Genomic DNA, 15305 nt, shown 5'->3' with positions numbered 1-15305 from the left:
ACCATTGACAGTTTGCTCTTTTCCCCCAGAAATTGCAATTTATTTAATGCTTAGGAGCTATAAAATTAATTGCAGGAATTAGAGGGACATAATTTGAGTGGTGTACAATTGATGATGATGGATGATGATGATAGTAATAATAATAATCGTAATAATAGTAATGATACTAAAACACTTAACATTTGCCAGTCTCTTAGAGGATGGTCACTCCTCTGAGATCCAAAATAGATAACTTTTAATCTTCACGATGGTCACATAAGATAAATCCTGTTCTCACCAATTTTATAGAACACAAGTATCCAGCAGAACTAAAGTCAGAATGTGAGCCTCAAAGAAATCTAATACACTACTTTGTCATCATTTCCACTTTATTTGGTGCATCTGACTTCCTTGTATCGTCCGTGACCACACATCGGAGCTTTTCTCCTGTTACTGTGGTGAATTAATTTCTCACCTTCTACCTAAACCCACCTCCTCCATTTCCTCACTGGATGCCTTAGCCTCTCACCTCCCTAAAGACATGGCTCGATCAGTTCTCTCTTCTCTCATCATCAACTAAACTTGCCTCTTGTCTGTGTGACTGCCATCCACCTCCTGTCAGTTCTTTCTCAGAAGAGAGAAGTGAGACTCTCTGCAGTCTTCTTCGGTTTTTCCAATTACTGATTCATTTCTTTTTCCCTCCCTCTTTGATACCGTGGTTCATACTTGTCCTCTACAAGCTCTTTTTCCATTGTCTCTTGAAGCCACTCATCAGAACCCTGACCCCTCACAGCCCAGAAGCTGTTCATGTCAAGACCACAGTGACTTTCTTATGTAAAACCCAGGGCTCTTTTCTGATCCCTCCTCGCAAGGAAAACTGCCTGCTTCTTCTGGTCCCCAATCAAATACACACGCTCCAACCCTTCAGAACCCCTCACTCTTTCTATTTAGTGTATTTTCCTGTCTTGTGGATGAATTGTTTCCTCTATAAAGACCCCCAAATGGAGCGTTTTGCTCTGTGCTATATCCCAAGTACCTAAAATAGTATCTGTTTAGTGATGAGTGAACGACTGTGTGAGTGAATTCCATGCCAGTTTGCTACATATACTGAGTGAATTTATATAAGGATCACACTTGCATTGTTTTTTTATTAATAATATGGAAATGAGTTACTAACATACATGGTGTATTCTGGTGATTAATGCACACAGACTACAGGTTCTGACTCTCCAGTGGGTTTCAGTACATTTTTACCATGTTCAAGTTAATTAGCCTCTCTGAGAATCAGTTTGTTCCTCTATAAAATGGAGCTAAATGCTAGTAATTACTTTATAGGACTGTTGTGAGGATTATGCGATTAATGCCTGTAAAATATGCAGCAGAGTTTCTGGAACGTTGTAAAGTCTCTAATTATGTCTTGAGTCTTAATCATTATCACTTCTAAAAAGGCCAGGGTAATAAAAGTGAAATACTAATTAATCGTGCAGAATACTCTAAAAAGTCTTAATTGTCCAAAATTTCTAGGTTAGTGGATTAATCCATTTCATAGTTCTGAGTCATCTTTAAAGAAGGTAAATCTACAGTCTTGAGATTATTATTAAGGAATGGCCAAAATAAATGGGACAGCATATCCAAGGGAATATTTGCTGAAGTCTATTCTGTAAAACACTAATTAATAAAATGCCCAAAAAGGGATGGGTGAAGGATTTTGCTATCAAGGAGACTTGAGAAACACCACTTCTTATATGCTCCCTTTCAAAACTTAAAAGCATATTAAAGGTTTTGAGAAGTTCCACAGTAAAGAACTGTGTGTAACTTGATTTACTTAATGTTCTAAACTTTAACCACAGAAAAACTTCTATTTTTGTGACTCATTTTGAATTGGTGTTAAATTTAATTTCATTTTAAACTGTTTGGAATTGCTTTACAAAAGTTCAGCTAAACCTATTAGGCCTTTTGAATCAGAACATTAGAACTGGAAGCAATTTGGTTGAATGGTTTTTACCGACATTTGTATTTTTTTTTTTTTTTTACTGGTTGATGTCACTATGGGTCATCCTATCTACCTTCCTAAAATGGATGATTTCTTCTTTTCCTCAGGCTACTCATCCAGTACATCTTTCTTTCCTGTCTTACTTCCTAAGTCTATGGAATGTGTCCCCTTGTCCTCACAATTAGAACCAGCATCTCTCACACAAACTGGAACCATAGCATCCTTCCGAAGCTTCCATCCTCCTGGCTTGAGCTTCAAATTTCAATTCAGTATGAATGCTGCAGCCAAAGAAGTATTTTTTTTATGTAAATCTTGTCATTTGTCTTCTCTTTAAAACTTACCACTTCTCCCTAGGACCAACAAGGAATAGTCTAAGCTTCTTAATAGGGCACAAAGGTCTCTCACAATCTTTCCAGCGATCTCAGAATCAAAATCTTGCATGTCATCAAAGGAAAGGACCATTTATACCTTACTCTCATTCAAACTGACACGATTACATGTCCTGTCACCATGGTAAACATATGGCCTGGCTCCTTGGTTATGACTGGCAAAGCCTTCCTTTGGGGAAAACTCTTTGCTTTGTCTGCCCAGGAAGTTCTAAATAGGAAAATGATTTTACAAAACAAGTAAGTCAGTTGACAGTGTTTTAGATATAAGTGACCCGAGGTTTGATATCAGAATAAGAAGCTAACTGCCTGAAGTTTTCTTTGATAGAGTCTTTATTCTTTTTTTTTATTCCTGATTGCATTCAGGAGACATTCACTGTGTGATTATCAATATTCTAGGTACTTTGCTAGGTAGTAGTGAAAGATGAGTAACACTCAGTTGTTGTCTTTGGGAAGCTCACTGTGTAATGATGAATAAATGTTCTAAATAAAGTGCCAAGCAAATTCCTCAAGACCCCTCAGTTTCTAGAATCTCGTAAGCAATAAGGACAGACTACACAGCATACAATTATAAAACTTTTGTTTTCAGTATAGTTGCCTTACAATCCTCTTTTTTGCCCCATTTGGGTTATTAAACTTAATTAATATTGGGTGCATTTTTACATTCGTCAGCAGGCATCTCATGCATTGACAGGTTTTCACAATTTCCTGACAAGGGTATTTTATAACATCCTTCGGGAAACAAGCAAAAATTGGGACTGAATCTTTTCGGGGTTTTTTTTGTAGTCAGAAAATCCTATACTCAGATTACCAGTACTTCCCTTATTATTTTACCGAGAAATATTTCTCAAGTCCCTTCTACATATCAAGCACTAATTTGGCATTTATCTTACTCTTTTATCTGGAGAAATCATGTACCTCATTGCACGTATTATAGGAGCACAGATTCTAGAATTTTCTTTACTGTGCTATCTACTGGTATACTTTCAATTTCAGATCATTTTTCTTTGAGTTTTTCAGGCTTGGGGATTATCAATGAAAGCATTCCAATGTATTCATAGCAGAATCAATATCAAAGATGGGGAAACAAAATTAGGTGAAATCTGAATCATTGGCCCCTCATCTCCCTTCATTCCCATCCTTTCTCTGTTCTTCTCAGGAACTCCAGATGGAAACCAGGACATTTAATGAACAACTATACAGTGCATGCCTGGCTGTAGAGTCTTTTATGAAGTCTCTGATTAGTATATCCCCTTCCTATCATCTATTTCCTTTTCAGTTTACCAGATTTTATACCTGATTGGATATTTGGAATACTTGCTGAAAACAGAGTTGCTTTACAGTCATACACTGTCCCTTATATACACACATGTGCACATACACACATTCCTCCAATGCTTAAATTAAAGGCATATGTTCACCAGAAGGGGAGAGAAAAGGTATAATGAGCTTGTATAATAAACGCGGTAATAATAATCATAATAAAATTAACCAATTCCACTTGGGAAGAATATATTTCTGTCTGATACACATCCAGCTGTAGCAGGCTTGGTACCAGTTCGCATTTTAATAAATGACAGATTGCTGTTGAATTAGTTGGCAAACGTTTTAAAACTTTGGAATGGTATATGGATAGGCAAAGATAGACAAAGGAGTTTATTTAATATTGGTTCCACTTAATCACAATTGACTTTAACTGGAGTTTGTTTAATAATCCTCCATTAGTATCTAACTATATCCTGGTGGAACTCTGTGTCCTTAGGGCTGTAACAAAGCTAAGAAGTGATTTGCCAAATGGACTCAATCTAACATTTTCCATTTTGGAAACAGAATTATTTGTCTTTATAAATATAAATATATATATATACGTGATGTGGTTTCACATTCTATAATCTTAACAAAGTTATCTGCCATCTAAGTATCAGTTTTAGATTCCTGGGTTATTGTGAACTGTGATATATTTGCATAGAAAGGAGCACTAATCTCTCCTAGCCTTGTGTAAATTGCAAATGTCATTTATTTATTGTCACATTGTTTTCAGTTTTAGTTTAGAGATTCACTCTGTAAGTAGTTTATACTAACTTTAGCAAATGCCATTCTAATTCCCTCTGTTCTCCTTATGGATTAACCAGATATCAGTAGCCATCGTTTTTCTCTTTTTGCTCATTTTGTTCTATATATAGTGACATATCGGGGAGGACATGAAGCCCTTACCATTCTAGTATAGTCTGGATGTCATACAGGGATTGGATAGGTCAAGTTAAAGTCCGTACCAAACCTGCATTTCTGTGATTCAGAGCATAAATTTAAGAAAGGTGATAGAAATGTTCTTTAACATAACTTGGCAGTGGCCATGATAAAAAAGGCCACTGTGAAATAAACAAGGATAAATTGAAGTGAGTTGATAATATCAAATGATTTTAAAGTGTGTACACTTTTATAGCAGATTTTGTTCCCTTGACCTGAGCTTACAGTCCCCTCTGTAGGAGGAAAACAATCAAATTTAATATTCAGGATGGTAAACATTATGATTACTATGAATTCTAGCCACTTGGGTTAGGCATAACAATGGTCTTCAAAGGAAGTCACCGCCCGCAGGGAGGCTTCTCCCCCTGGCCCGACCTTGCCTGCGTCCACCCCAGGCTCCGGGCTCCCATGTTAGGTTGTCCACAAGGCTTCCCTGGTGCCCGCACCGTGCATTTGGAGCCCCGGGGAAGAAAAAAAAAAAAAGATTTGGAAGCTGAGTCTTCGCAGAGTAGGTAACCTGACCATTAAGAAGCATGAATGTGGCTCTCCCTTGGCCACTTCTTCACCACCAGGCTGTGTGAATCCACTCCTGTCATGGGTCTGGCTGTGCATATTCACTCTCTGCTAACGGTAGCTGTAGTTATGGTCATGGAAGTGGATGCTCTCTTCTCTGAAGTCCTGGGAAACATCATTGGAGCAAACTGACTTGGCATATGCTGAACTTCACTGTATTGTCTCTTGATCCGCCTCCCTGGGCACAAGCTGTGACAATGTAGAAAGTACTGACCTGAAATTCACAGGGAGCCGGGTTGAAATCTTTTTGGTTTCCCTCCAGTGTTTTGACCTGGGTCAAGTGGCTAAGTTATCAGAGCTTCTGCTTCCCAAAGGAAAGACTGATAATGCCTATTTTGTGGAGCCGTCTGTCTTCATGACAGACAAATGCAGTGCTCAGACCTACTGCTGGTCTTCTCCTCAGAGGAAGGGCCACGCTTGATGCATCTTTAAGGACCCCAGAGTACCCACCATAGGATCTTGTAAATAATACAAGCTTGATATCAAGTGTAATCTTAGCAGAAGTGTGATTTGCTTTCAGTGAAGTTAGGATTGTGTTTATGGGAAGAAACTGTGAAGGACTGATTTTCTTTATTTCAGAAATGTTATGGGCTGCTTCACAAAAGACCAACGTGGTTATTTCATGAAGTTATTTCATGGCCTGTGATGTTCAGACCCACCGGTGAGCTTTGGAGAGGAACAGCTTGCTTGCTGTCTCTGAGTTGAGCTGGCATTTGGGACCAGTCCACCATAGCGAGGCATTCTGTAAGCTAATATAGAGAAGAATATATACCTTTCCTTTTTTGTTTTTTGAATATTTTTATTTATTTGAGAGAGAGAGCACGAGCAAGGGGAGAGGCATAAGGAGAGGGAGAAGCAGACACCCCTACTGAGCAGGGAGTCCTCAGGATCCCAGGACCCTGGTATTATGACCTGAGTTGAAGGCAGATGCCTAACCAACTGAGCCACCCAGGCACCCCACGTATGCACTTTTTTCATTACTGCTAGAGTATCCCTTGTCTCCTTTCCAAACACCTTTCCAAACATTTACAATAAATTCCATTCATGCCCCTGTTCATAGTAAATATTTTTTTCCTCTGTGAAAGGAATCTTTCAAATTTTACTCCTTTAACAGAAATTTAAAGGTGTGGTATCTTTCTGGGCAGTTTCATAATAGGTAATGAACGTTAATATCATCAATGTCCTCAGTTTCATAAACCTATCTCTCCTGAAACAGTCCTGAGCCTGATTTTGCTTTTGCTCTGGGATGATCCAAGATATAGAAACTTTTCTTATGTAGGTCTTCTTTTTCTCCCCAAAATGGGAATGCTGGGATAGTAGGTGTACCTGAAATGGCTGCATTGGTGCTGTTAAGTATTGACTGTGATTATTTCAGAGAGCATATAAGATTTGCATGTATTGTTATAGCTGCTTGGAATGAAGAATTGAGAAACCTGATTTGCATGTTCCTCCTCCCAGCCAGTATTCAAGATCCTAAGGTCCTGGGAAAACAGCTTGAATAGGACTCCAATCTTGGAGGCTGTGGGAGTGAAGAGAAGTAAATAATAATTTGGATTTGCTGAGGTTCAGTGAGTCAGTAAGAAAGATAAGGCCTGAGAAAAAAAATGAAGGATTGACCATTATGAATTGACCATAGAGAAAATATTAATAGACAATTATTTGGGAATTGTTGATTTGGCAGATAAGATAAGGCAGGAAGAGAAAAGTTTGTTTTGTTTTGTCCAGTACACTATTGTTAAGCAGGTTTCCCTAAACCATGTTATTATGTACTTTTAGAAACACCCCATGGCAGTACTAGTCATTGGGCATGAGCGTTTCAGTCGAGGTGGGAATGGACCCATCTGGTTCTAGCTCTGCTACTAATTGGCTCTGCGACCTTCATCTCCTTAGTTTTCTGATAGAAGAATTTAAAATTTCAACGTCTGAACCTCTTATGTGTCCAGTTCTAAGTAATATCCATAGCTCATTATTCCACTCCACATTTGCATTATAAAAATTCTTAAATGTACAGAATATCTAAAGGATAATAGGAATAAAATACTTCTCTTGAAAGCATATTTATTTCCATTAGTAAATGTACCTGGTTTTTAGTTCCTGCTAGATAGTCTGCCTTTTCTCCATGAAAGATTGATTTTCTTCTTGCAGTTATACTTTGCAAATAAAGTAAAAGAAATCTACACTGTTGTAATACTGTCATTGGGAGCCAAGGGTCACACCATTGTGTACTGTGGTGATAAAGTGTCAGAAGCTGTATTATTTGTACAAATCCTCAGTGTCAACCTCCTGAAGAAAAGGCAGCTCCAGGACAGGATTGGTCCTACCAGGCCTTTAGTGAGTTGAAGTTTTGTTTTTTGTTTTGTTTTGTTTGTTTCTTTGTTTGTTTTGTGAGTTGAAGTTATATTGAATTTATATTCTGGCAGATAAGCAGCTCGTTTTTTAAAAATTGTTTTCTGTTTACGTGATAAACATAAATCTAGCTTTTTATCAGGAACCTGAGTCTAAGGGAGTTTTGCATTTACAGAATTGATTAATTTTTATGCTAGTTTTGGCCCTTTATTTATTCCAAGTGTCCTTTTAGAAAACAAATAAAGTTACCTTTAGGTTCCCTGAATTGAAGACATAATGCTGCTCATTCAGGTACTAGAACATGAACAATGTTGCAAAAAGACCCCAAATGTAGCTTTTAAGTGTAAACGTATTTATCATTTCGCCAGATTTGCTTGCATCTATTGTCGCCAATAGTTGATTCCATGATCACAGATTGAGTTCTCTATTCCTTCATAAAGGGAAGTTGACTACGCTTGGTATGTTTGTGATGCATATAAAATGGCTTTTCATTTGTGCATGGTAAAACTAATATGATTGCTAATAACTACATCGGATATTTTCAATGTATTAAAAAACCTACAGAACATGGAAAAATGCTTAAGATACATGGCTTAGCTACCAGTTGTGTACACAGCAAATCAGAAGAAAGTTTGATGGGGAGTGGAAAAGGTGGGTGAGGCTGACATGGAGGGGAAGAGAGGGTGAAGTCCTATGACACAAGAAAAGGTAGGAAGACAAAAATGGGGAGAAACAGCTTACCATTCACAAAAGGCTTCTCCACCTCACTTTTAGTACTTTAAAAAAAATAACTGTATGTGTATTTTCAGTCTTTTTCAATCATCAACCATGCTTGGACAGGGTAAGTAGCATAGAATGAGAATAGTGAAGAGCTGCCCACGGAGTACTTTTTGTAAGTCAGTCTATGGATGTTTTGACGGTCCTTCCTCCAAATTCAAGTTAGGGCTATATGGTAATTTGGGCAGTGGACAAGCTACAGCAGGTGTGGAAAGATTAAGAATATCAGTGTGGGGAGGCACTGGGGCCAAAGGAGAGTTGACCATCAACAGGTGTTGCTGGAGGACACTCTTATTTGTTGGCTATCTGTTGAAATCATCTTTGGGAAGCACTGTTAAGTATTTTCAATCCTAGAACTTTTGCTTGGAGATTAGAGGAATTAGGAGCTGATGGCTGCACTCAAATTACCAAATAAACCATCATTGATGATGGTTTGGTTTTTAAATACTTCAAATAGTTGGGTACCCGGGTGGCTCAGTGGTTGAGCGTCTGCCTTTGACTCAGATCCCAGAACCCCAGGATCAAGTCCCCCATCAGGCTCCCTACAAGGAGCCTGCTTCTCCCTCTGCCTGTGTCTCTGCCTCTCTCTCTGTCCCTCATGAATGAATGAATGAATGAATGAATGAATGAACTGATTTAAAAATACTTCAAATAGTTCCTCTGTTTAACTTAATAATCCTTAGAGCACAATAATAAAATATTCTGAGAAGTAGAATTAAGTGAAACCTGTATACTCTTTATGTCAGACACTCTGACTTGCGGAGTAAGTAGATCATAGAAATAAGGGTTGCACGTGCATATTTTCTGGGTGAAGGAAGACACCACAGTCACTACTGACAAAGTTACCATTTTGGCATAGGATTGTTTCTGACAAAATAGCCCTAAATAGCCCTTAACCTATAGATTTCTAACCCTCAAAGAACACATCTCATTTTACTCTTTAAGAGTATCTCACTATCTGTCTTCTTCGATTCCCTTGTGTTTTGGTGGGGAGTAGCTCACTTGATACCCTGGGTTCAAATGAGTCTCATTTACAGCTGACCCTTGAACAATGTAGAGATGAGGGACACTGACCCTCTGCAAAGTCAAAACTCCACGTGTAACTTTTGACTCTCCCAAGACTTAACTACTTGACCAGCAGTCTTACCGATAACACACAATTACATACATTTTGTATGTTATATGTATTATATACTGTTGAATTACAATAAAGTAAGCTAGAGAAAAGAAAATAGTAAGGAAGGGAAGGTACATTTACACTGTTGTACTGTATTTATATAAAAAAATTACATATGAGTGGATTCGTGTAGTTGTTCAAGGGTCAACTGTATTGAGTTTCCCTACCGCAGTCCCCATCTTGCCCCAGTGAACTGATTAGAGAAACAAATCCCAGGCTTTCCCAAAGACATCTTACTGAATCTGCACCATGGCTGCATTCTCTTGGTGCATTCCCAAAGACTTTGTCCCACCAACTTCAACCAGAATTGTCTCCAAGGCATTGGAAGTTGTGTGACCATCCGCTTCTGATTTGTTCTCAGTTATGTATTGTATTTCTTTTTGGATTACATTTTAGATCACCTTTAAGAAGTTTTTGTTTTTATGTGAATCATCTAGCCTACTGATGATAATGCTTCAAAGGATTATTTTTTTTTAAGATTTTATTTGTTTGAGAGAGAAAATGACCATACCTCTGGAGGGGCAGAGGCAGAAGGAGAGGGAGAAGCAGACTCCCCGTTGAGCAGGAAACCCAGCATGGGCTCAATACCAGGACTCTGGGATCATGACCGACTGAGCCACCCAGGTGCCCCAGAGTCAAAGAGTTATTAGCTTTAAAAAGCAATATATATTTTAGAATATTGGAAGATTTTGTGGGAGTGCTACAAATACCTTTCAGAAGTGTGTTGTTGCTGTCTTGCCTATTATGTTTCTAGACCAGACCTATTTCTGCTAATGAACCTGCTCCATTAAAGAATAAGATTGATTTTGTTAAAAAGATGATTGATTTTGTTTTAAAAAAAATGAACAGCTCTTTCTTCATATCTCAGCTACCGAATATTGTGGCTATCTTTGTCTTTCCTCTGCCTCTTCTGGCCTGAATCCCCTTTATCTGTGATCGAGGTTTAGAAGAGCTTCCTTAGAGGGTGGTGCTCTTTTCTCACCAAAAGAACAAATATCGAAAAAAGATGGGGATTGGAGTGTTGTAGGGGTTTTGGTAATTGGGCACACAGGCTATGGAAGACATCGCAGATAAAGGAACATTCCTCATCCTACCCATCATGTGTTGTATCGTCCTGTCTCTTCATGTTGGCACATACAGATACATGTCTTCTGATCAGATTTGTTGGGACCTCAGTCCCCTGTCTCCTCCAAATTCTGATGGCTTACATATTACTTAGCATTACTCAGTTTTCTAATCTGTAAAATACATATCTTACTTGCTGGTGTTGCCCTAAATCAACTCATATTTGTGAAAGCACCAGCACAGTGTCCAGCCACTTTTTTTTTTTGTAAATTTCAGGAGTCTCTGGTCACTTATGCATGCCCCTTTAAGAATATTTTCTAGGCGATATGGGAAAGAAAGTAATATTAAAATATCAAAACCTAACTGCATTGGCTAAAGAATTATCACACCATTTTAAAGAAAGAAATTTGGTTCCATCAAACCTCAAAACCTAGCCTGAGGTGTAAGATTTAATTGGTAATGCAGCATAAGGTAGCCTTTTCTCACCTCTGGAACCACAAGAAAATCCAGTTCCTTTCTAGCCGTTAGTTATACAATTATGGGGTATTATAAGTTGATTTTTGTAAGGCATACATGAAAAGAAACACATGTACAATTAAGTACACAATGGAAAAAAATAGCATTTGGTCAGATGGATTTTCTATGGATTTCACAAAATGTTTTGCCTTGAGTTTACCAACTTTTAACTTAGCACCCAATTTAATTGGAAGATTTTTTTTCTTTTTTTCATCCAAAGCCATATTTAAATAACCAGTTGCAATCACAATACTTAACCAAACTAGAAAATATCATTCCATACACTTTGGGAAGATATGTGCCTCAAGAGTCTTTTCTCTTTATTCTACTCTGCCCACCTTCCCTTCTCCCTACAGCCCACATTAAGATTCAATTCTGAAATTACTCTGAATTTTGGAGAAATGTCCAGATTTTCTTTTACCACATATGTTTTGATTTTTCTGAATATTGCACACTAATGGGAATCTGCTGTGCATCTGTAGTAAATAAATCTTTGAATTGTTAATTGTTTCAGATTAACCCCATAGATCTTTAGCATAGATCTTTATGGTGTTTTTAACCCACAAATTAGTTTATTTCTGGGACTTTAATCATAAACTATACACACATGCGTAAAGGTCAGAATGCCTGGTGGATAGTGCGGCGGCAGCATCTATATATTCTCTCGCCTCCATGGGGGCAGGCCACCCTTTGTCTCCCCCTCTACCCTTGTATTAGTCAGCTCAGGCTGCCATAACGGAATATCAGACTGGGTGGCTTGATAGCAGAAATGTATTCTCTCAAAATCTGGAGGCTGGAAGTCCGGAAGTCCATGATCAAGGTGCCAGCAGGGTTGGGTTCTGGTGATGCCCCTCTCCTCAGCTTAAGAAATGCCACCTTCTTGCTGTATCTTCACTGTATTTAATACAGTCACATTGGGAGTTAAAGTGTCACCATAAGAGTTTAAAGGGGAGGGGACATGACATACCTTAAGAACAATGCCAGGTGTCTCCTATGAGATTCTCCAGATCCCTTCTCCCCTTCTTTCCACAAGCAACATGCTCAGGGATACTGATCCCCCTGGGATCTCAGTTCCTCTGTCTTCTGGGAGAGAGATGGGAGAGAAAGAGAAAGAGACTGAGGTCTTAGTACATGTTCCCCTGGCCCCTTGGGTTGGTATGTCCCCTGATTATTTCTCAACTTCTGCTAGCCTGTTTTCGGTTCCAATGACCCCCACACCTCAGGTTCCTTCCATCCTAAGGGGGTTGGGTGGTTATCAATCTCATACTGTCCTTTGAAGCTTCCTTCACCATGGCCAGCTGTAAAATAATTCCCTCAAATTATGTTTGATAGAAGGATGTCACCTCTATCTGGAAGGACATTTCCAAGACAGTGGCAATCCACTGTTCTTTCAACCCAGTGGATCTCCAAAGGACTCCATGATAATGTTATAGTTCCTTTACAGTGGTGTCCTCTCTGGATGCTTCCATGATAGAATGATCTGTGCTCCTACTTCTGAGGGATTCCTGGTCAGGTTGGGATTTCTAGGTGGAATTTTGCATCTGAACCTACTTCCTTCTCCCTGAGAATGCTCAGGACTATGCATGCTTTCTTTCTTTCTCATTTTAATCGTGACATCAGGTCTGGAGAGAACTTGGAAGCTGGTCTGCTCTTAGATTCTAAGACCAAACTTCAATGAAGACACTGGAGCTTTGGCTAAAAATAGTACAGCAATCACCAGCCTTCTCTTTGCCCGCCCCCCCCCCAAAAAAAAAAAAAGATTATTGTTAAGGGTTAAGGGCATAGGCTTTAGCTCCAGTTGGATTTCAAGCTCTGGCTCTGGCAGTCGTGAGCATTTCTGAGCTCCTGTTTACGCATCTGTAAAATGATGGTATAGACTTGAATTGTGCAAAATAACGTGTGTATGGTGCTTGACACATGACAAGTTTCTATAAATGTTAGTTTCTGCTGTTTTTCATACACAATGAATCTTTCGAGTGTAAAACCCTCTTAATCATAAAGTAAAAAATCTCTCTTAAGAATTGGCCCTGTGTTTTCCCTCTTAAGAGGGGAATAAATGTGTTTGTTTCTTTTTATAAAAATCATATATGGTCATAGAAGGATGGTATGAAAAAGAAAAAAGAAATCTTTTCTAATCTTACCAAGCAAAATAAGTTCTGTTACATTGTCACTTTACGATAACTTTAGTCATATAACTTTATACACATTAACTTCTTTCCATGTATACGCGTGTGCGCGCACACACACACACAGGCCCACATACGTTTTTTTTTTCCTAAACTGCGACCATATCATATCATTTTGTATCCTCCATTTATAATTACCTTGTAAACATAAAAATACCTTCTAAATACTTTAGCAAATACTCCTTTAAGATCAAGTATGTTTTAAAGATCTTTTCACCAAATTTTGTACATAGGCACACAGCCCTAATTTTGTATAGGTATATGAATGTGATCGTGCCATACGTGCTTTGTCACAGTTTTATGGTTCTTAATCTATTATCTGTTACAGTGCCACTTAAACTGGGGGGGGGGGGGGTTGTATTATATCATGTGTTCTGTTGACCTGTCAGGTAAAGCTCCAATGTGACCATGCTTTTTGCCAACGACACAGCCCTTCGGCATGTGATAGAGAGGGTACATGTTGGTGGTGAATTGGACGCTTCCTTCTCTGGCTATGATATTCTGTCTCTGAGGTGAGGCTATTTGAGTCAGTCACCGGAGTTTCTCAATCTGGCCATCCACACCAGAGTGAGGAATAATTATTTCTAGATACTTACAAAGCATTGAACAAAATCCTTCATTTATGATGGCTTAGTGATTTTTGCATCCTTCTGTACATTTCATGAATATTTTGGTGAGAAACTGAAGGATGGTAAACCAGACCCAGCTGTCTGGTGGCAGTAGCATCCAGAACTTTCTCTCCTTCTCTCTTCACGAATTTTTCCCATTCCTGTGTGATCATATTGCATTTTTCCACATTGAAAGACAAAAAGAAATCTATGTTCAGGTCAAATTGTGTCATAAATATTCTGTTCCTTGAGGTTTCAAGGTCAGAGACAGTTTATCAAGGATATTTCAAATTCTTTGTTGTCTCTTTTTCCTTGGCTCTTTTACCAGAAATTCCAAGACAGCATCCCAAATACTTTCCCTCCACCTGAGACCAAAAAGCCTCGAAGCAAGAAAGAGGTTTAGCCGTCACCAGCTAGTGACTTTGGTTCTCACTCTTTAATTACCAAAGGATAGATTTGGCCTATGTGTCATTCGATGTGACTTCTAGTTTTAAAAAGGCACAATTTCTGAGGGATTCAGCTGTCACTATTCAGAGAAATACACTTCACTTTGGTGAACTTCTCTCTTTTCTTCTGAAGATTTTATCTTATGCAACCAAATAGTTATTATGCTTCAGTACATCTATGTTCTACTTTGCTTCTTCTCCTTAATTATTTTATGACCTCAGGAAACTCAGCGAGTGTATGCCAAGTTTTCACATAAAGAATGTAACCTTATCTCCTAGCATTGTAAGAAAAGTTTCATGGATCTGGTTGAAGAAGGTATCCACCATCAAATAAGTTTGGAAAAAAACATCAGATTGTTCCTCCCTTAGAATTTTGCATTGAGCAATCATTTATTAAGTTATCCAATAGGGGAACCTGTTTCATTTTGCTCAACTTAGAGTTTCCCAAGCGTACTTAATCTTGAAATTCTTTTATTTCTGGTAGCTTCCATTAACATCCTTCATAATTAGTGTCCATGCCATACATAGCAGAGACATAGCTCTGGAAGGCACATAATCCCTCATTTTGCTCCTCACCAATGATGAGATCTAAGGATAAATTACATAAGGTCTCCACACCTCCTCTTGCTCATATGTCACCCGAGGAAGCATAAAAGCACCCATTTCACGTGGATAAAGAGTTCTATAATTTTATAGGTCTATAGTAATTATAGATAATACTATATAGTTGGAATATACTGATAATATTTCCAACTCTGGGGTCTGGCCATGTGAGTTCAAATTTTGTCCTTCCATTTCCTAGCCATATGACCTTGGGAATGTTTCTTAATTTCTGTAGCTCAAGTCTTCCTCTGTATAATGGGAACAAACCTTGTACCATTCTCAAGGGTAGTTGGAAGAGTTCAGTCTGATTCATGTAAAACAATTATAATTGTGCCTGGTCCCTGGTGGGTACTTGATGAATGTTAACCCTATTATTGTCATCATTGGTGCTCTCATTACGTCT

At 38.5% G+C, this 15305-nt stretch overlaps 1 protein-coding gene across 3 annotated transcripts in view; it reads left to right on the top strand.

The window, feature by feature from the left end:
- Positions 1 to 15305, top strand: part of PCSK5 (proprotein convertase subtilisin/kexin type 5) — a 458329-nt gene that overhangs the window by 171815 nt on the left and 271209 nt on the right. The window lies entirely within an intron of this gene.

The sequence above is a fragment of the Canis lupus genome, chromosome 1 (assembly GCF_003254725.2).
Source record: "Canis lupus dingo isolate Sandy chromosome 1, ASM325472v2, whole genome shotgun sequence".
NCBI lineage: Eukaryota > Metazoa > Chordata > Mammalia > Carnivora > Canidae > Canis > Canis lupus.
Note: the sequence above shows the minus strand (reverse complement) of the source record. Positions and strands in the feature narration are given on the sequence as shown.